We start from the raw sequence: 22,515 nt of genomic DNA, 5'->3' as shown, positions 1-22,515 counted from the left end.
TACTTTGTCACACTGTCTTACCTAATATGCTGATGTAACAGGGCGTGATGCGCTGTCAAGATGATTTGTCAAGCCTGGAAAGTTTCAAAGGCAACATTTTACTACACTAGAATCATTATTTTTTAAATAAACTTTTAAACTTAAAAAAAATGTTCAACACTCTGTTTCGCATTGCTCATTGGACTTGGTGAGTATCTTCCTTGTTAGTATCTGCCTCTAAAAGAAACACACTTATAATATGTAGGGAACAGGCAGTCCAGAGTTCATTTCTGACTGCTTTTCTTTTTTCATCAGCTCTGGATTTGTTTTGTGAGAGAATGGGTATCGTTAGCTTCATAGCCTTTTCATTTAAAGAACATCCAGAATATAATACTGTATATGTGCAAGGTCACATGTATAGGTCACACTGTATAGTCAAGGTTTGATTTATTATGTTCTTAATTTAAAATAAGATATTGTTCATTTAATTTAAAAAGAGGGTTAACCTTCCTGTGTAACTTCTGCTCATCAGATTCAACTCTCATTTACTAAACACACTTAAAGCAGTGTGTGCAGACACAAAGGATGAAATCTTGGCCCCACTGAAGTTAATGGGAGCTTTGCCATTCACTTCAATGTCACCAGGATCTCACCCAGTGCTGGAACCATTCATTGTGGGGTACACAGTCTGGTAAATACAGTTTAGGAGAAGTGTCGCAAGAGACTGCTGCTGTTCATACAGTACTTGCCATCCTAAATTCTGTTGCCTTCCCATCATTTACATTTGGTGATCGTAGAACAAATGGGAGGACAGGCATAAAACTGAATGTTTGTTTGTAGCCCTCTCACCCAACCATTTTGTATGTCACTTGTCTTTTTGTAAGCTCTTTGGCGCAGGGACAGCATCTTCATGCCTGTATAGTGATTAGCATAACGGGGCCCAGGCCCTGATCCTGGTTGGATTATCTGAAACCTACTGTAATATAAATGTTTATTAATAGCGCTGGTTGACGTTTTTTAAAATGTGAAATTTCAACGTTTGTGTCTATATCAAATTTTGGCAAAGAATGAGGGAAAAGCTTGTATATTTCCCCCCGTTCTTTGACCAACACTAGTTGTTTAATAATTAGCAAGCTAAAATGATAAATCTTCCCCTCCACCCCCATTATATAACTTTACTCTTGCTACAAGGACTAAGGAGGAAGGGGGTGGGGCAGGAACCAACCCCCCCCAAAAAATAAAACAACTCAAACCTGATTTAACTCTACATACTGTATGTGGTATTGCAGTATCCAACCACCACTACTGATGAAATAGATGTAGTAACATATTAATGAGTCCCAGCATTTGTACAGAAACAAACATAAGGCATTCCTCATTATCGTCACTAGATGTAGAAAAATGCAGTCTGACTCATTGGCTAAATCTACATTATACACCACTGGTGGCATCAGGTATAGGATGTGTAGCTACACACTACAGTTAAAAGCAAGCTGTGTCCACACTGCAGTGTGTAGCTACATGTGCCAGTGAAAGGCTCTGGCAGAGGGGAGGCAGCTGGGAAAGGCTTCAGCAGCTGCCAGGGCCTTTCACTGTGATGAGGAAAGGCTCTGGTGGGGGGAAACAGCAGGGAAAGGCATGCTTCTTTTGGTGGCGTGTAGAGTGCATGCCAGCATATCCCTGCCAGGACAGGTATAATCGATGTGGACACAGCAGCAAAATGAGGACAGATGCATACATGGAATTAAGTGGCAGGGTGCAACTTTAGCACGTGGGAGGGGTGCTACCCACCCATACTCCCCTATAACAGGTATTTAACTGGTTTGAGTGAAGGGGTTACAGGGCTTCCTACCATATAATCTGTAACTCAGCCTGTCCTTCAGAACTCAGGTCTCAGAGTCCTAGCACCCTCCTCTCCATAACAGGGACAGAGCGTGGGACCTCAGCCCATGATGGCCACAAGGTCTTATCCTATCCCATGAGCCCAAGGCCCATCACCAAGTTTCAGGTCTTTTACCTCTGGGAACTGTTCATTTTATCGTTTTAATCACACTGGAAACCAGTCATAAGTTGTGATGAATAAACAACTCAAGCCAAGTACCTAAGATACTAAGTGCATTCCTACATAACCTACTGTGGCTTGCACGTGCTACAAGAAAGGCAAAAAAATCCCAAGTCCTCTGCCAATTGGTCCATAGGAAAGAGAATTCCTTCCTGACCTTCCAAACGGGCAAACAGCTAGACCAACATCATCAGTCAGGCCAGGTTCCCATTCCTAGTTTGTGGTTAGTATGTTGGGGGCTGCTGGGTCAGAGCTGAAAGAGGCTCCATAGGGCCCCCAGTCCAGGTTAAATCTTGGGAACTGGGGAATGCTGGCCAATCAGCCTTTCTCCCATCCCCTGCAGCTGACCAATGGGTGCCAGAGACTCCCGGGAGTGGGGAGGACCTACCTGGTGTCCCTCAGTAAGTGTCCCCTCCCTTGCTGCTGGGACTGTCCCACTTCACTGCCAGCCACATCATCAAGTTCCCCCACCTATTGAGACAAGTAGGTGGCATATCGCAGTGTAGCCTGCTTAGGCAAGAAGAGTAAAGACACAGATGGAGGATATGAGTATGTATGCGAGCACATGTCCTGTATGCTCTCTAGTCACCAAGCTGTGCCTCCCTGTCTACATGTTGTACCAATAAATTAAAAACCAGCAGGATCTTATTAAAGAGGAAAAGGTAAAATACCACATTTATTGTGAATACAGAAAGAATCATAGTAAGCAGTTAGTTATAGCTATAACATTCCATTCAATCTCATGTTTATTCACACATTCATTCATACAAACACACACACAGGTTCTGCAAGGTTATCATCATAGTTACTAGCCTTAGAGTTGCTCATGCCAAGCCACTGGCCAGGTGGCCTGGACATGAGGAGGGAGCAGGACCTTGTCAGATGCTCATCTGATGCTCCTGGAAGTTGGTTTGCAGAATCAGACCCCCCAAAGTTCTCACTTTCTAGAGTCCATTTTTATAGGAGTTTCTTCCTATGCCAGTCTATGGGAATTGCTTCATCATGTTGTTGTTGAATCAATCAGCAGATGGCACATTCCTGATGGCTCCGTGCTACCAGATGTTATCTTGTTCTTTGGTTCTCCCATTCTTGAGGCTGTTGGGTGGATTCCAGTCTGCCCTCCAGGGGTCCTCTGGTTATTTCCACTTGACGCCTTCTTCAGCCAATGGACACTGGATTCTTAGACTGGCACCTCCCTGATCATTCAGTTATTATCCACACCAAGCATCCATCCACATATATCCTCTCTCTCTATTTTAATCACAATTGTTAATACAACAAAAGGGTAGGGAGTCTCTGGGTGCTGTTTCTGTTGTTACAGAGTATTGCTTTGAGTCTCTCTCTGTGTGAATTGCTTTGAGAACAGACTCTGTCTTAGAATGTACTAACGCAATTAACAGCTTGCAAGTTTCACACATAGAGGGAGAGAAACAGTACCAAAAACCAAGAGACCTCTTAATTAGTAATACCCTGGAATTTAAAATATGGGGAATCAAACTCATTTGTGATTTTAATACAGAACTTCTTTAATATGATCCAACATACACTGCTATTTTTAGCAGTGTAGTGTCCCATTTCCTCCCCGCTACTGGAGCCCTTCCCCTGTCGTACTTAAAGGCTTCGGCAGCAGGGAAAGGCTCACAGTAATGAACGTTTTCCCTTTGGGAGTACTCCAGATACTGAGGTAACTTTGTCTTAGCTAAAATTTACAAATTAAGATCATCACTCTGTGTGAGAAAGGGAGGGAACAAACCTCTAGAGGTAATATTCATGTGACAAATTATATTTAACACTCATCTCTGACTATTTTACCTCCATGCTGCCCATTAATCTATTTACCCCTGAGGCGTCTTAGAACATTGCAAAATTCTCGGCTTCTTCAAACTGCCACCATTTTTATGAAGAGAGACAAAAAAATCTGGTGTCTTCAGATCCTACAGGATTAGTAATGGGAGCTTTTCACGACTGGAAAGGGGGATTTCCAATTTATGGGATTTAAAAGTTGCTTTAGTCCTAGAGCGAATGTACAACTGAAGAATTACATACAGAAAATGTATTTCAGATTGCATATTCAAAGGTTTTCCTGATTCTCTCTGAGCCCTGTGTTAGCTCCTGGTAGCGAAGGTACATGTTTTACAAGTAGGAGGCTAGATTAAAAAAACAAGGGTTGATACGCTTTAAAAAAAGTTCTAAGACATGTCTAAAATATGTGGCATATAGTACTGTGAAACAAACTGGAATGAGAGTGTAGTCCACTACCTGGGTGTAGGTGGAAGAATCCAGAAACACTGTAAGTAGATACGCAGCAGCAACAAAGCGTTAGAAGTACTTCAACGTGCTTGGGCAGAAAAGTGAGCAGAATGAATTATTCTTATTTTTTCATTAATTTGACCCTCATTACTCTATCCAGCTCTATCAGACAACAGCTTGACCTGAGCACAGCACAAGAAACCTCATCATAACACGGAAGCTATGCTTTCTGTCCTTTTCAGTAAGACCTGACATGGTAGTTCTGGGCGGAGGAGATGAGATATAAGAGCAAGGATGGCTTTACACAGACTCTTTTATAGAGACTCTCACATTACTTGCAGATCCTATGGAGATGGGAAGGGAGACCTTATTCTGCCTCTCTCCCCCACTCTCCTGCCCATTCTCGTTAATCCTCCTGTGAACAAGTAGGCTCCTTGCTCCTCAACCTCTTAACCCTAGCCCTCTCTCATGTGTGGTTGTGTGGGCTAACCTCTAACTGCAGTGGATGGCCTTGCAGCCACTGGGGGTTAATGGAAGGCCAACTCTACCACCAGTTACTGGCTTTTGCCTGCCTAAACCAAAAGTGTGTGGCAGTCTTAGCCTGAGTGGCATCTGCACTATTCTGAAAATATGATGTGTGCGCTCTCCAAGGTCACAACCCCAATACAACTAGGTTTTTGCACTTCTCCTTTGGTGCCCACACACTCTGCACAAGCCCATCAGCTCCCTTTGAAGCTTCTGTGTGTTGCAATCTCCTTACATAGAAAATAAGTGTTGATATAGGAATCTTAAAGGATTTGACAGTTTGGCCTTAATGGTATAAAATCTTAGGTACAATGGCCCCAAATCTGGAAAGCACTTAAGAATGTGTTTAACTTCCACTGAACTCAAAGGGTATGTCTACATTGCATCTGTGAGGGAATCTCCCAGCCCAGGGCCACAGATTGTGCTAGCAGATCTCACACTTGTGCTCTAAAAATAGCTTTGTAGCTGTTGAGGTTCAACCTGAAGTTCAGGGGGGCGAGATGGGTGTGGGATTGAAAGCTGGAACCACAACATCAAAACAACATCTATATAAGTTTGTAGACCTGGGCTGGGAGGCTCACTCCCAGAGGCAGTGCAGACATGTCCAATGGGTATTGAGCACATGCTTAAGTTCTTTCCTGAATTGGGGCTGCACGGAGGTCAGGCAACAAGCTAATGCTGCCCTAAATACATGAATGAAATATGTATACATACAAACACTTCTTTTTAGAATTTTTTCAATGTGTGTTTCAACATGTATAGCTCAGCAATTTTAAGGCAGAACTATGGACTCTCTGCTGGTCTTCTCTTTTTCTTAGTTTGCCCAATTTGCAGAAAGTGGGTGGGGGGGGGGATTTAACAGATATACTCTTGAGAAAAAAATTATTATATAAGCAACTCATTTAGCCACTTTAGAAACACATTTTTAAAAAAAAAACTCATTACAATGGGACTGATCCCAGGAAATCAAAGGGAATTTTGCCTGACTGGAGGACAACAGGACAGGTAGGATTCCTTTTAGATTATTTTCATTAAGGTATATATTCACTTACTGTGATTTCAGAAGGAAGAGGTATAAAATAAATTGTAGGCAAATATTTTGAAGTCAATGGGACTCCTGGATGGTCAGAAGCTCTGCAAATCAGGCCAATTATTTATATGCCTAAATATGTATCTATTTACCAAGCTTTAATCACTCAAGTTTGAACATTCTGGCCTGTAGTTTTAAAATGACTAAGTATATCCATTTTTATCTCCAATACAGGGTTTATTTTCATATTAATACAAAATTCTGTCTTCAGAACACAGTCTTAAATTTCAAATCATGTGGCGATTATAAATGTTAAAGTAAAACTTAAATCTGTTGGATATATTTTGCAAGATATTTTCACAACCAGTTCATTTTTAAAATGCAGAGGCCTACATTTCCCCCTAGCTATCGCAACAGCAAGAAAAAAAAAATTACTGAGCCATGAAAGCTTCCTTTGTTAACATACAGATCACATTATTTATACAATCTGCATGTTTAATGAATGCATACAAATTCAAATGTCAATGGAGATAAAGTGAAATTACATTATATCAAGGAAGAATTAGCTTTTCAACTGAGAGAGAGAGTTTTGATTTTGAGGTGAAAAAGTTCTAAGATCAACCACAAGAGTTAGAAAAATGGGGGCGGAGGAGGGGAGAAATAAACCAAATAGAATAAACAAACAATTGTCTCAAATGAAGCCTTTGAAGCAAAGGAAACAAGCTGTTAGGTCACTGAATAATTACTGTGTGTGCAGACTTTAAAAAACAAATAGAATTAAAAGCAAGAATCTCCATTTACCTGCCCAATTTGTATATGTGGGTATACTTCCAGAGTTTATACCAAAATATTAACATAAAGTTATCATGGTGAGGTTGTGTGCAATACAATTTAGGGACTCATAAAAATCTACCACATCTTCAGATTCATTTTTAGAAATGAAAAATTATTTTCATTTCTGATGTGAGATATTCTGAGATAAGTACGGTGCAACAATGCACTCCAGGGACTGGGACCTTCAGAGCCTTACATCAGAGTTATAGCATGTATCATAGTAGATAGATGACTGAGTAGCCTTTCTGTATCTCCGGGGCAGTTACAAGTTACAGAAAGTGTCTGAAAATTGCTAGGCCTCAATGAGTAAGGATGGCAGTTTGTATATGTAGCTTAATATATTTTAGATGAAAAACTTAATGCTGAGTTTTTTAGGTGAAAAACCTCAATTTTTTGTCTAGCAAAAAATAAGGAAAGATTTCTTTATTCTTGGTATGATACAAGAATGAACCTTAAAAGTGGCAAGGTTTTTTTTGTTTGGTTGTTTTTTTTTTTTAAAAGCAGGGAATTACACTAGCAGAACTAGATTTTGCATTAATTTGAGCCTACAGTAGAGGATGTCAATTGCAATCACACTGAAAGTCATTACATTGCACTAATCCACTTTGCAGGAAGTGTTTTTGTATTTCAGAGAATTTTTCCTTCACAGAGACCATGGCATCACTTTCAGATGTTTATTCACATCTCTGTGCCCTGGTCTACACTAGGACTTTAGGTCGAATTTAGCAGCATTAAATCGATGTAAACCTGCACCCGTCCACACAATAAAGCCCTTTATTTCGACTTAAAGGGCTCTTAAAATCGATTTCCTTACTCCACCCCTGACAAGTGGATTAGCGCTTAAATCGGCCTTGCCGGCTCGAATTTGGGGTACTGTGGACACAATTTGACGGTATTGGCCTCCGGGAGCTATCCCAGAGTGCTCCATTTTGACCGCTCTGGACAGCACTCTCAACTCAGATGCACTGGCCAGGTAGACAGGAAAAGAACTGCGAACTTTTGAATCTCATTTCCTGTTTGGCCAGCGTGGCAAGCTGCAGGTGACCATGCAGAGCTCATCAGCAGAGGTGACCATGATGGAGTCCCAGAATCGCAAAAGAGCTCCAGCATGGACCGAACGGGAGGTACGGGATCTGATCGCTGTATGGGGAGAGGAATCCGTGCTATCAGAACTCCGTTCCAGTTTTCAAAATACCAAAACCTTTGTCAAAATCTCCCAGGGCATGAAGGACAGAGGCCATAACAGGGACCCGAAGCAGTGCCGCGTGAAACTGAAGGAGCTGAGGCAAGCCTACCAGAAAACCAGAGAGGCGAACGGCCGCTCCGGGTCAGAGCCCCAAACATGCCGCTTCTATGATGAGCTGCATGCCATTTTAGGGGGTTCAGCCACCACTACCCCAGCCGTGTTGTTTGACTCCTTCAATGGAGATGGAGGCAATACGGAAGCAGGTTTTGGGGACGAAGAAGATGATGATGAGGAGGAGGTTGTAGATAGCTCACAGCAAGCAAGCGGAGAAACCGGTTTTCCCGACAGCCAGGAACTGTTTCTCACCCTGGACCTGGAGCCATTACCCCCCGTACCCACCCAAGGCTGCCTCCTGGACCCAGCAGGCGGAGAAGGGACCTCCGGTGAATGTACCTTTTAAAATACTATACATGGTTTAAAAGCAAGCATGTGAAAGGATTACTTTGCCCTGGCATTCGTGGCTCTCCTGGATATACTCCCAAAGCCTTTGCAAAAGGCTAAATCTGGTAACTGGCAATTTGGTAGAGCTGGGTGAAATAACAATCAAAACTTTTTTTTGCCAAAAAATGCAGATGTGAGTAGACCAAAACATTTTTTGTAAATATGTCTCAATTTTGGCAAATTGTTTTAGTCAAAAAAATGTTTCAAAACCATTGGGGTAAATTCACAAAACCAAGGTGGAGGAGGAGGTCCACTTATACACCACAGCCCAGTAGCTAGGGCACTCACATGAAATGTGTGGGACTCTGGGACATCTCCCCCTTTTCAGGTTAATGCCCTAATCACCAAGATAATGACTATTCTGGGTCTCACTCTTTCCTAATGAATCTATTCCACTTTGTGTAATTAACTAAATGTTCATGGGAGCAAGGACTGGAACCTGAGTGTCCCCATTCTGATGTGGGTGCCCTAATCAACAGGCTCTAGAGTCATTCTCACTCTTTCTGGCCTAATGAAGACTTAAGTATTTGATATAAAGTGGAACAGCTTTTACATAAGAGATTAAGAGAGACCCACCCCAAAACATCCAATTGCCTGGTGGTGGTTAGGATACTCAGCCTGGATGGGGGTTCAAAATGTTTCTTCAGAGTTGGGAATGGAACTCAGGTTTCCCCTCTTTCCATTAAGTACCCTAACCCCTGGAGTGTCGGGGGAACCACCTCCTCCTCCCTATTGTGTGAAACCTTTGTTTCTATATTTCATTTGCTTTTACCACAAAAAGGATAAAAATGCCCAAAATTGGAATGAAACATTTAGTTTCGGGATCTAATTTTTTCTGACATTTTATTTGCCAAAAATTCTGAAAAATGTTGGTTATGGATTGACCTGAAACTTTTAAAAAAAGACTTTCAGACCTGCCAGTGAATGAAAAAAAACCCAGCTATTTGCACAGCTCTAGTATTTGGATTTTGCAGACACCTCTCCTCCCTTTCTCCTAGTCACCCAGATATCCACGTAGGATATCCAGAAGAGGTAGTATATGAGCCACACCAGAGGCCCTGCGTCATCTGATGATAGAGGAGGAGTTCTCAGGAGCCAGATCTGTCAGTCAGATTTATGGCTGCTTTGCCCCACCAATGCAGAATGAAGCAACGAGAACAGAGGAGCAGGCTGTGGTTCCTTATGACATTTTTGGAATCCTTTTGTTTTCTCTACTTTTTCCAATGCCCTTTCTAAATAGAAAAGACTAGAACTGCATCTGTTATTCTAGACGTGGCTGTAGGAGCAGGTTTTTGATAGCCCAGAGACCAGTAACATGTATAAACCACTGCCAGCAGTTGGAATACTAGTTGTTATGCTTATTGCCTAAAGCAGCTAAAAGGAAGCCTTTCAGAAACCTTAGCACAACCAGCAGACTAGGAGGGGAGGGTGAAGTGAATGACCTCAAGGAGTAAACAGGACGCTCTGCCTTTGCGACTTGAGTTATTTTTCTGAAGCACGTGGTTCTTGCAAGATGGAAAGTCTGACAATAGTTAACTATTGCTATACAGCTGGTTAACTGATGGAAAGTTCCTGTGCCTGACGGATGGAAAATTGCCCACCTTACAGGCTCAAAGTCTCCACTCTTAACTTAGCTTGTTCATTAACAAAACTGCTGAGCAGAAGCTATGTAATACTAACCAGTTGGATATAAAAAGAGGAAGAAATCTGAGCTGGATGGACATTTGGACAAATCTCAAGTTCCCTGGCAGACGGACAGACACTGGATGCTTGCAATTATCCACTTGAGACCTCCTCAAGAGCCTGAGTAAATATGAATTTGGCATTTTTGGGGTGTTTTACTAACCTGTTGCAGACAAGTGTAAGTATAACTTTAAGTGAGAGCACTCTTGTATTGCTCTGTTTGTGCCAGCCATCTATCAGTCGGACAGCCATGTCTCCATTGATTTATTTCTTGACACCCCCTCGCATGGAGGAAAGTTACCCAGAGCTTTGGGTTGAAAGAACCCCAGGTAACATGCGTGCATGCTGGCTATACAAAGTGGCACTTTCTCTTCCCTAGGTTTGCATGGAATACATTATCTCTATAGCCAAGAGCAGAGAAGGCAACCGATATGGGGTAGGGGTAAGTCCTAGAAAGAGAGATTCCTGATGAAAAAAAAAAAATGAAGCCAACATTAGTGAAAAAATTATAAGATAGGCATGCTGAGAAAGTCTCAAGTGTTAAAAAAAATTCTCCATGGGCCAAATGAACTAGACACAAAAATAAAGAGCCCGAGTGTGCAATGAACAGAATTCATCACAAACTCAATGGAGGAAGAAACTGATCTTAAGGGAAAAAAGCTCATGATTTAATAATGAAAAATCCCCAGACCTACAGACAAGTTGTATGCATAATTTATATGCTAGAGATAAAGTTAGGGAAGATTTAAAACATAGTAGAGTTGATCTGGAAGGCAGGACTCTCTTAAGACATTTATCATAGAAAATGGGTTATTAACCATTTGGTGAAATTGGTACAATAATGTTTCCTTTATCTTTATTTTCCTCAACTGCCTTACTTCAAAATATTTTATCTTCCTCCTTGCTGGTATATAGATTAGTATAATAGGATTGTTTTAAAATTTAAGTTTAATGGGCTCTTTAACCCTATAGTTTGTGAATAAGCTAACAATATGGGGAAAATAAGACAGAATGTGAACTTTGGATAATATTTTATTTTTTTCATTGTGGTTTGATGAAAAATAAGTTGATACTGAACAAATATTAGGAATTCAAAAGTCACCACTTTTTCACTGGATTGTTTTTTTCAGACCCCTTTTGCAAGAAATCTGAAATACTCTGGGCTCTCTACTTTGCTCCACATGTTGCTTTTCATATGCTGATTACTAAAGTATTAGTTATACATAGTAGTATGTACATCTACAATTTTGACTATTTTTAAACAGCTAAAATATATTCATTACTGCAGTATTATCTTGAAACTTCAGTCATTAACTAAGATCCCATTTTGTAGTGACCGGAGCCGCCAGGGTCCCTTTTTGACCGGGCGTTCCAGTTGAAAACCAGACATCTGGCAACCCTAGATATCAGTGGACCTTGGAGTGAGACCAATTTGCATGATAGCCAAGCATCCAATCATATGTTTTGGAAGAAGACTCTAAAAATCACTGATTCCCCTATAGGGAAATGGCAAGAAAGAACTAAAAGACAGCATGACACAGGCTCCTTCAGGAATTCCTTTGATAAATTACATCATTGCTAAATATGGAGAGTTTGTTCTTGCCATATTGTTTCAAAAACTTTTAAGCAATGCTAAAATATAAACAAGGACTTTTCTTTGACATGCTCCAGCTTCACAGGCCCTTTAAGAAGGTCTTTAACAATGACTTCAGCAGCAGTGTTTTCCTCTGTTTCCCCGGGTGGTATAGTCCTCCCTGGCCCTAAGGAGCTACCCACTGAAGTACAGCAGCTCTGGATATGAAACTAGGAAATTAACACAAAAAAAGCCCTCAGTTTAAGTGACAGTTAAGGTTGCAGCAGGACACTCCTCACCCCATCTGAAGCCTTAGAAGTATGGAGAAGTAGTTGTTTAAGGAAAAGTTTCCTGAATTCTTTGCCCCTTTTACATTGCCTACAATGCTCTTGATACCACACAAGGTGATATCAGCAACGTTAAAGCAGATTAATTTCCCAAATGCAGGCAATGTGCAACAGTCTGATGTGTCAATTTGTTGCTACAAGAAGATCTGAGGTCATCATTAAGGTTTGGTGTTAAACTTGCAGTGTAATGAAGCTGGGGTACACCTTACTTTTTTGGTATCTGTTAGAGATGGAAGTGAAAGCCCTATGGAGCATTGAAGTGTGTTATTGACAGTGCTGTACATAATGTTAAGATGGCAAAGAATGCAGGAGACTTACTTCTTAACTTATTTCCAGGTTTTAAGATTTTGGGTGGATGAAGTGTGCCCTGCTGCAACTATAATTGTCACAAAAGTTTGTATGTTACCATACAGAGTTTTACCTATTTTTCCTCTCTTCTCTATGACCCTACATGAGTTAATTACCATGAATAGTGGGCTATCAGGCATTCCATTACCTGAAGTCTGAAATGGAGCATTTATTTTCAGTGTAGATTGTTTGCCTGCTATTGCATAAGTTCCTTTTTAGAAGTTTGTAGAATTTAGTTGTAAATACAGCTCCGTTTTCATACTTAGGTATCTCAAAACACTTGACTGCATTAACTGTTGGATTAATCTTTGTCCCCCTGAAGTCTACAAGAGTTTTCCAGGCCTTACATAAGCAAGAGGAGGAATCAAAATGCACATATCTAGAGTTCACTAATAGCCTTAAAGACAAAGCGATATCCCCAGTAGTCCTGGACAAACAACAGATTCTTTAGTCCACTGGCAATTCCAAAAAAATGGAAAACATTTCTTTTGGCTTGAACAAAACATTTTGTTCAATCCAAAGCTAAAATGTTTTGTTTAGATTGAGCATTTTTAAGTTTAGTTTTTTAAATAAAATAAAAAATTTCACCCAGCTCTAATCCCCAGAGCAGTTTGAACAGCCAAGATTTATACCAGTGAGAACTAGGGGGCAAGGGCAAAAAGAAATTCTCCCTCATCCCATGCTAATGGAGCAATGAACTCAACCACTGAGCTCCTAACCCTGCAAAGCCAGTGGCTAGTGACCTGTCAGTTTCATGGTTTATAAGTAGATGAACATCTATAGGACCCTTCAGGGATCCTTTCAAGTACTACAATGAAAGTTTTCAGTTTCCTTAGAAGAATGTTCATTCCTTCATCTCACCCAAAACATGAAGTCACTAGTTAATCTTTTAAGATTTTCTAGTAGGGGATTTAAAGCATTACATGAGCAAGTCAATTCTTTCTTTTGAACATCCTGGTGAAAACACGGTCTCCCTTTTATGATGCATGTGATCAGGTTTGAACTTGCAGCGAGAGGATTCATCCAACCCATCTCTGGGATTTCTTTCATGTGGAACACTCATTCCAGAGATGTTCAATATTTTCATTATATGCAGTCAATTCTTAAACCATAGCTTTATAAAAAGTTTTCTGTGAGACTACTACAATAAGTTGCTCTTATTCTTTGTAAGGTTTACTGGTATTATATGATAATAAATAGGTAAAAGCCTTCGAGAATTGGAAACGCTTCTATTTTTTATTTTTTTAAACTTTGAACCTAGCAAATTCTGAGCTTGTAAATAACTTATTTTCCAAAGGAAATCCCTTCAATTTCACAACAGCAGCCAGTGACAGATGCAATTCTCTCTTAGAATGCTTCGTGTTACAAATCTTCTATATCTCACAACAAAAAGTGCGTATCTTTTTGCCATTATTGTCATGTCCCAGAAACATTTAAGGTCCGATCCTGCAACTCCCCTTGACTTCAGTGCAAGGAGGGAGGGTTTACTGGCCTGGGCTTATAGACTAAGACATTTAGAACAGGGACCTTATATTAATCTGCCTATAAAGCACCACCTGTGAAACTATATAAATATTAGTAAACAAAACAGCAATCCTGTGCTTTAATCACACAACCATTCTTCCCTCTACAATCAACATCAGGGATTGTGTGAACGTTTGAATTGTTTGCCTGACTAGATTCTATACTTTATATACAAAATATATTTGTACTTTATAAATAGACTCAGAGATTACTTATAGGATCATTTTATTGCTTTTTCTTATTGAAGTATACCCACTGAAGTAACTGAGGGAAGAGACTTTGAGTCTCTATTGACCAGCATCTAGCATAGTTACTCATACCAGTGCAGAATGGGGACAGCAGACTTAGTAATTTTTATGAGCATCCAGGAACAGAGTGGCTGCTGAAGGGAGATACTTCTGGAGAGATTGGGAGCTGAAGTACACCAAAGGTTAACCTGCAAGGCAAAATTAGGACTGTCAGAGTCCTAAGGAACGTGTTGGACTGGCTAACAAGCATGGGTGGCAAGGAACTGTCACACAGTTTAGCACCAACAAATCCCTCTTTTGCTAAGACAAAGGGGTAACAAGGTGACATAGTCCTGAATGTCCCAAGAAAGAGTCAGTCACAAAAAGGCAGACTTAAGGGGGTTTGGGCCTTAACTATGCATTCCAGTACCTTAACGTGCTTGGGTTTTTAATATTAAATAAAATAAACCAGTATATCTATCCCATGCATGATATTTCAGTGTAGTTAACTATACTCAAAGTTTGAAAACTCATTAGTGAGATCATTTGGGACTAAAAGACCAACACAGAATGATAACATTCTTCAAGGACTCATTTAATTAACTTTAATGCAATTCATGAATTTACTTGTAGGTTCTGAGAAAATTCCTAGACAGTATGTGTGTTTGTACTGTGTGTGTTCCCAGACAGTTTGTGTTACAACATCCCCAAACTTGCAACATTGCTACATCCAATATCAATTTAAAAATTGCTAGTGATGAAGAATCCATCACAACTCTTGGTAAATTGTTCACATGGTTAATTACTCCCACTGTTCAAAATTTGCTCCTTATTTCCAGTCCAAATTTGTCTAGCTTCAACTTCCAACCATTTGATCTTGTTATCCTGTCCACTACCATGAAAAGCCCATTATCATGTAAGTTATTGTAGAATGTCACTGTGACCCTAAGAGCCACCCAGTGCAAAGGGTTCACCACTGCCATGTAACAACAACTCCTACCAGGCCTGGCATAGTCACTACACCTAACACATTGCTGCCATAGTATTTATCTGTAGAGTGTCATGTGAAGTATCAGATGAAAGGTGGTGACACATGGGTCATTAATACCCTTATGTGATGTATATATGGATGGTATGTAAAGAGTTCTTGTGTGCTGGAAATATGTTCCTAAAATGTGTTTTGGGGGCAGAGTTGGCAAACAAGTTTGCCCTAGACAAAGGAATGTTGATTTGCCTGGGTCTCTAATGTAAACTGAACATGGTGATACCAGAGACAAATTTATTTGCATCTGAGGTAAAACCAAGTTATCAGGAGGATGAAGAAACAGCGTGACATCAGCATACTAGAGGACACTCTGCAGTCTGAACCCCAGGGGTCATCCTGACTCTTGAGACAAAGACAATGAACTTGGGGAATATAAGGAGAAGCAAAGGACATTTTGTTATTCATCACTGAGGGAACAAAGAGGTAAGCACTCTTCATCTGTGAAAGCCATGTGGGTTGCTGATGCTAAGACATGGCTGTAGGTGAGAAAACGGTCTTAGACAAAGATTGTAGCCTGTTGAATTAAGTTTTAGTCACTAGAAAACATTATTATACTTTTGCTTTATTTGTAAGCATTTCTTTTGCTATTATTTCTGCTTAGTATCACCTTAAATCTCTGTTCTATTAATAAATTTATTCTTCGTTTTATTATAAATTCATCTCAGTGTTGTTTGATTAAAGTAAAGTGTGAATACTCAACTGAAACAGACTGGCCTCAAGCTAATCCCAGAGTACCTGGAGGAGGCACCAGTCCGGCGGTGAGTGATGCACCCTGCGACAGAAACGCGATTATAATCTCTGGGCCAGCTCTTCATCTCTGAATTTTAATGGACCAAGGCCAGTTTGCACCGAGTGTCTTGTAACAGAAAAAAAGACCTGTTAAAATACTTAAATTCTTATATAAAAAAGACACATAAATGAAATTTGTGTGATCTGATCATAGCCAAGTTTAGACACTTAGGATCTAATTTTTGAGAGTTATTACCTTAATGGTGTAAAGATTTTAAGCAGACATAAACCTTGCCGAACCGTTTAGGTTATGGAACAGTTGCATGATAAAATCACCTCCACTAATCATGGTACATTAAAGTACTGACCAGAAATTTTATTTTCTTAAACAATGTCTGATAAATTGAGCTTTAAATATATTGGTCAGAAGAATACCAATAGATATTGGTGGGTTGCTGCTGTGGAGTGAATGTTTCTCCTTTGTGCATGGTAGTAGAGGATCATGAACATAGAGCACATGGACCAACATCTTTCAAAGAGGAATGCCTAAAGTTAGGTTCCTAAATCCATATTTATCTATTTGGTGATCCAGTGGATTTAGTGTACTTATACTTTCAGAAAGCCTTTGCCAAGGTCCCTCACCAAAGGCTCTTAAGCAAAGTAGGTTGTTGGGATAAGAGGAAAGGTCTTCTCATGGATCAGTAACTTGTTAAAAGACAGAAAACAAAGAGTAGGAATAAATGGTCAGTTTTCAGAATGGAGAGAGGTAAACAGTGGTTTACCAAGGGTCTGTACTGGGACCAGTGCTGTTCAACATATTCATAAATGATCTGAAAAAAAGGGTAAACAGTGAGGTGACAAAGACAGTACAAAACTACTCAATATAGTTAAGTCCAAAGCAGACTGCAAGGAGTTACAAAGTTCTCACAGCTGGGTGACTGGACAACAAAATGGCAGATGAAATTCAATTTTTACAAAAGGTAAAGCGAGGCACATTGGAAAACATAATCCCAACTGTAAATACAAAATGACGGGGTCTAAATTGCTATTGCCACTCAAGAAAGATCTTGGAATCATTGTGGATAGTTCTCTGAAAACATCTGCTCAATATACTGTGACAGTCAAAAAAGCTAACAGAATGTTAGGAAACATTAGAAGAGGGATAGATAGTAAGACAGAAAATATCATAATGCCGCTATATAAATCTATGGTATACTCACACCTTTAATATTGCATGCAGTTTTGGTCATGCCATCTCAAAAAATATGTATTAGAATTGGAAAAGGTACAGAGAATAACAAAAATGATTAGGGATATGGAACAGCTTCTGTATGAGGAGAGATTAAAAAGTAGGACTTCTCAGCTTGGAAAAGACATGACTATGAGGAGATATGAAAGAAGTCTGTAAAATTGTGAATGGTGTGGAGAAAGTGAAAAAGGAAATGTTATTTACCCCTTCACATAATACATGTACTAGGGCTTACCCAATTAAATTAATAGGCAGCAGGTTTAACACAAACTGGGCTAGATGGACCTTTGGTCTGACCCATCATGCCCATTCTTATGTTCTTATTTGGGTAAAGATTTGATAAAAGCTGAAGACTGTAGGCTGATCCTTTCCCTTTCCCAGCTTCTGGTGAAAAATTATCTATTTGTTTGGAAATCCTACATTGGCCTATAGCCCCAACAGAAGTACCATCTTGTCTGCTCCCCTCTTGCTTTTTCCCTCCTAGCTGGAAGTGCTTCCCTGGTGTCTTATTCTACTGTTGGATACACCCGCATAAATCTAAAGTTGACTGAATATTACTGACTTATTCGTGTTATACAGGATTTAAATGATCCTGTCACTGAAACATCTGTGCAGCTACATTCCTGTTAAATTCTGTCAAACGGTTCAGAGCAACTGTGTGATAAAGAGGATAGTTTTTCCTTTTGGGGTTTTAGTAATACACTGATTTTTGTCAGTACTCATATAATCCATGCAAATGCCATTTTGGGAAATTCATTGTATTGATTACCGAAGAGAATTCGGGCAACCCAATACTTTCATTAACATTTGTGCAATTCCCCTGAAGAGAATGAGGTTGCACTGGTGGCATAACTGAGAGCAGAATGTGCCCCAAGATGGTTGCAGCATATTTAGATTTTATTGAAGAAGCAATAAACACAAACATAATCTAACAATATCATCGAGAAATGTAGATGCCCTCTGCTTAACTGTCTGATGTTGTTTTTAGAGAGACAAGATGTGTGAGGTAATATCTGAAGAAGAGCTCTGTGTAAGCTCAAAAGCTTGTGTCTCTCACCACCAGAAGTTGGCCCAATAAAAGATATTACCTCACCCACCTTGTCTCTAATATTCTGGGACCAACAGGGCTACAACATTGCATAACAGCAATGACTGATGTAGTTATAAGCAGCCCTGTGGAGTGACGCCTAGGAGAAAAGGGGGAAGTAACTGAGTGAGCTCTCAGCTGTTGAAGACTAAGGGGAGTCTACTCAGCGAGGCTGTACTTCATTTACATATTAGCTGTGGATAATTTGGAATAGAACTTGTCTGAGTTTGTACTTCAGGCTGCTGTTTTGGAGATCACCCTTTTGGGAACCACCTGGGCAAGATCTGGATAATGACTGGGCTTGGGTTCACCCTGATTAAGACTAATATTTACTGAGGTTGGGTAAGAGGCATTGGACAGCGCCAAAGGGTGACAGGGAAAAGACTGCATGTTTCTGGCTTGCAGCTGGGAGCATCTCTCTGGGTGGTAGGGACTCTGTGTAGGCTACTGTATACCACTAATCCCTTTCTGAAAGAGCTGAGCTGAGGGTAGCAGCTGCATCCTGTAAAGAGAGCAGAACAGCAGATCTGATCTGCAACTGAGAGCTACAGTGTATTTTACTATTTTCAGTAGCACATATGAAACTTATGAGAGAGAGCTCTCCCCAAATGAGTGGAGTGGCACCCAAACACTGAATCATTATCCAGCTATTAGCATTATTTCCTCTATTTTTCTACAGTAGAAATCAACTGCAGTGTTCTGAGGAAAAATACAGCCACAGTGGGATTAGCTACTGCAGAAGGTGACAGTTGTGAGCGTAGCACTGATCATTCTAGTTGGTTTACAATTGAATTACTTTTTAAGGAATGGCTGAGAGAAATATAAACCAGCTGACAGACAGACCATATGTGATGCGTACCCTGCAGTCCTGGTCTACTTACAAACTCTCACAAGTTACAGTAAAATAAAGATGTGATGTTAAAATGAACTAGCTTTCTTACATTGGTTTAAACTAGGTTTATGTTGGTTTAGCGTGCCTCTGTAATTTAAATAAGGCAAGCTAAACCAATTATTTAAATCACAGGGCGAAGCGAAACCAATATAAGCCAGGTTTAAAACAAATGTAAGAGTATCCACACAGAAAGTTTCATTATTTCAGTTGCATTGGGTGAACATCTTACCTCTAGCTAGACTGGTGCAACTTCTGTGAGTAGACAAGTCCTTAGTGATGTGAGTGTGAGGAGAGAAATGGTATATGAAAGGTTCATAAACTTTAATGGTACTACTCACGGACCTATAGTTAAGCTTGTGCATAACTATGTAAGAGTATCCACACAAAAAGATGCGTCTCCCTCAGAGTCCTCCTTAAAAAAAAAAAAAAAAAAGACTGCTGGAGAAATAAACTAGAACAGACTTCTTGTTCACAAATATTGAAGCTACAATACATTTTCCTGCTCAAGGAATAGCTTTGTTGGGGAGAACTCAAGGATCTGAATGTGGAGGAGGCTTAGAATTACTTGAAGTCAAAGTTACAGAACTATCTGAAGCCTGCATCCCAAGCAGGAAAAAAGATTGTATCAAAGGGATGTAGCCCAAGCATCTCAAACTGGTTTGAATGGTCGACAGGGGCTGGATCAGTTGATGATTACCTGTTCTGTTCATTCCCTCAGAAAGTACCTGGCATTGGCCACTGTCAGAATAAACGATACTAAGTTAGATGGACCTTTGGTCTGACTTGGTATGGTCGTTCTTGTGTAGATTATTAAGAGAAAGGCATTATTAAGGAATGAAAGATGGGATGGATCAGCAAGGAAAACTACTTCTTGGAGGTCAGAAATTGTAGAGAAAAAGAGAGAGAACTGCAAAAATCCAAGTGGAGCTGGACCTTGCAAAGGGAACTAAAACTAGTAGTGAAAGGTTCTATAGCCATATAAATAAAAAGAAAACAAAGAAGAAATGGGATCACTAAACACTGAGGATGGGGTGGAGATTAGATAATCTAGGCATGGCCCAATACCTAAACAAATACTTTGCCTCAGTTTTTAATAAGTGTAGTAAGGAGCGTAGGGGTAGTGGCAGGGTGGTTAACGGAAATGAGGATATGAACGTAGAAATTACCACATCTGAGGTGGAAGTCAAACTCAAACTGCTTAATGGGACTAAATCAGGGGCCTGGATAATCGCTATCCAAGAATATTGAAGGAACTGGCACATGAAATTGCAAGCACAATAGCAAGGATTTTTTAAGGAATCCATAAATCTGGGGGTTGTACCCTCTGACTTTAGGATTGCTAATATAGTACCTATTTTTAAGAAAAGGGAAAAGTGATCTGGGGAACTACAAGCCTGTTAGTCTGACATCAATTGTATGCAAGGTCTTAGAACAAATTTTGAAAGACAAAGTGGTTAAGAATATAGAGGTAAATGGTAATTGGGATAAAATGCAACATGGTTTTACAAAAGATATATCATGGCAGACCAACCTGATCTCTTTCTTTAAGAGAACTGATTTTTTAGACAAAGGAAATGCAATATCTTCATACCTAGATCTCAATAAGGCATTTGATACAGTTCCACATGGGAAGTTATTAGTTAAATTGGAGAAGGTGGGGATTAATATGAGACTTGAAAGGTAGATAAAGAATTGATTAAAGGGGAAACTTACAACTGGTTCTACGAAAGGTGAATTGTCAGGCTGGAGGGAGGTTACTAGTGGAGTTCCTCAGGGACTGGTCTTGGGACCAATCTTATTTAACATTTTCATTAAAGACCTTGATACAAAAAATGGGAGTGTGCTAATAAAATTTGCAGATGACACAAAGTTGGAAAGTATTGCCAATAGAGAGAAGGACTGGAATATCATACAGGAAAATCAGGTTGACCTTGAAAACTGGAGTAATAGAAATGGGATAAAATTTAACAGTGCAAGATCACACACTTAGGGACTAACAACAACAAAAATTGTTATCAGGTGAAGACTTCAGCTGGAAGCAACAGAGGAGAAATACCTTGATGTATTTGTTGATCACAGGATGACTATGAGCTGCCAATGTGATGCACCATGAAAAAGGCTAATGCAATTCTAGAATCCATCAGGCAAGGTATTTCTAGTAGAGATAGGGAAATTTTAGTGCCATTATACAAGGCACTGGTGAAACTTCATCTGGAATACTGTGTGCAATTCTGGTGTTCCATTATTTAAATTCAAACTGGAACAGGTGCAGAGAAGGGATACTAGGATGATCCAAGGAATGGAAAACCTACCTTATGAGAGGAGACTCAAAGAGCTTAGCTTGTTTAGCCTAAGCAAAAGAAGGCTGAGGGGGGATATGATTGCTCTTTATAAATACATCAGAGGGATAAATACCAAGGAGAGAGAGGAGTTGTTTATGTTAAGCACCAATGTTGACACAAGAACAAATATCTATAACTAACCAACAAGTTCAGGTTCAAAATTAGACAAAGGTTTCTAACCATCAGAGGTGTGAAGTTCTGGAACAACCTTCCGACGAGAGCAGTGGAGGCAAAAAACCTAACTGGCTTCAAGACTGAGCTTGATAGATTTATGGAGGGGATGGTATGATGGGACTGCCTATGATGACAGATGGCCCATTGGCGATTGCCAGTAGCAAAAATTCCCAACTGCTGGAGACAGAACACTAGATGGGGAGGGCTGTGAGTCACTACAGAGACTACTCTCTCAGGTATCTGCCTGGTAGGTCTTGCCCACATGCTCAGGGTCTAGCTGATCACCCTATTTTAGGTCAAGAAGGAATTTTTCCCCGGGTCAGATTGGCTGTGATGCTGGGGGGCGGGGGTTGCCTTCCTCTGCAGAATACGGCATGAGTCACTTGCAGGTTTAAACTTACGTAAATGGCGAATTCTCTGTAACTTGAAGTCTTTAAACCATGATTTGAGGATGTCAGTAACTCAGCCAGAGGTTAGGGTCTATTACAGGAGTGGGTGGGCAAGGTTGTGTGGTCTGCAATATGCAGGAAGTCAGACTAAATGATCGTGATGGTCCCTTCTGGCCTTAAAGTCTATGAAAATAAATTGGCTGTGTATCAAACCAAAACCAATACAAACAATACATTAATACAACATTAAGGTTCTGATATTCACCTACCAAAGCAATGAACTTTGGAATTTAGGCTCCCACAACACTCTTAACTCAGCCTTCTTACATTATTGTTATACCAATAAATTAAAAAACCAACAGGATCTTATTAAAGGGGAAAAGGCAAACCACCACATTTATTGTGAATACAGACAGAATCATAGTAAGCAGTTAGTTATCTCATTTATTCACACTTTCATACGCGCACGCGCACACACACACACAGGTTCTGCAAGGATGTTATCATAGTTACCAGCCTTAGAGTTGCTCATGCCAAGC

At 40.1% G+C, this 22,515-nt stretch overlaps 1 long non-coding RNA gene across 1 annotated transcript; it reads left to right on the top strand.

Annotated features, from left to right (window-relative positions):
* Positions 1-9,906: 9,906 nt before the first annotated feature.
* LOC141980588 (uncharacterized) lies at positions 9,907-19,558 on the top strand. Its single transcript, XR_012637581.1, has 2 exons — positions 9,907-10,228; positions 15,780-19,558. It is a non-coding gene; the product is annotated as an uncharacterized LOC141980588 (long non-coding RNA).
* The last annotated feature ends 2,957 nt before the right edge of the window (positions 19,559-22,515 follow it).

This window comes from Natator depressus, chromosome 1 (genome assembly GCF_965152275.1).
Source record: "Natator depressus isolate rNatDep1 chromosome 1, rNatDep2.hap1, whole genome shotgun sequence".
Lineage (NCBI taxonomy): Eukaryota > Metazoa > Chordata > Testudines > Cheloniidae > Natator > Natator depressus.
The sequence above is the reverse complement of the archived record's forward strand: the minus strand, read 5'-3'. Positions and strand labels throughout refer to the sequence as shown.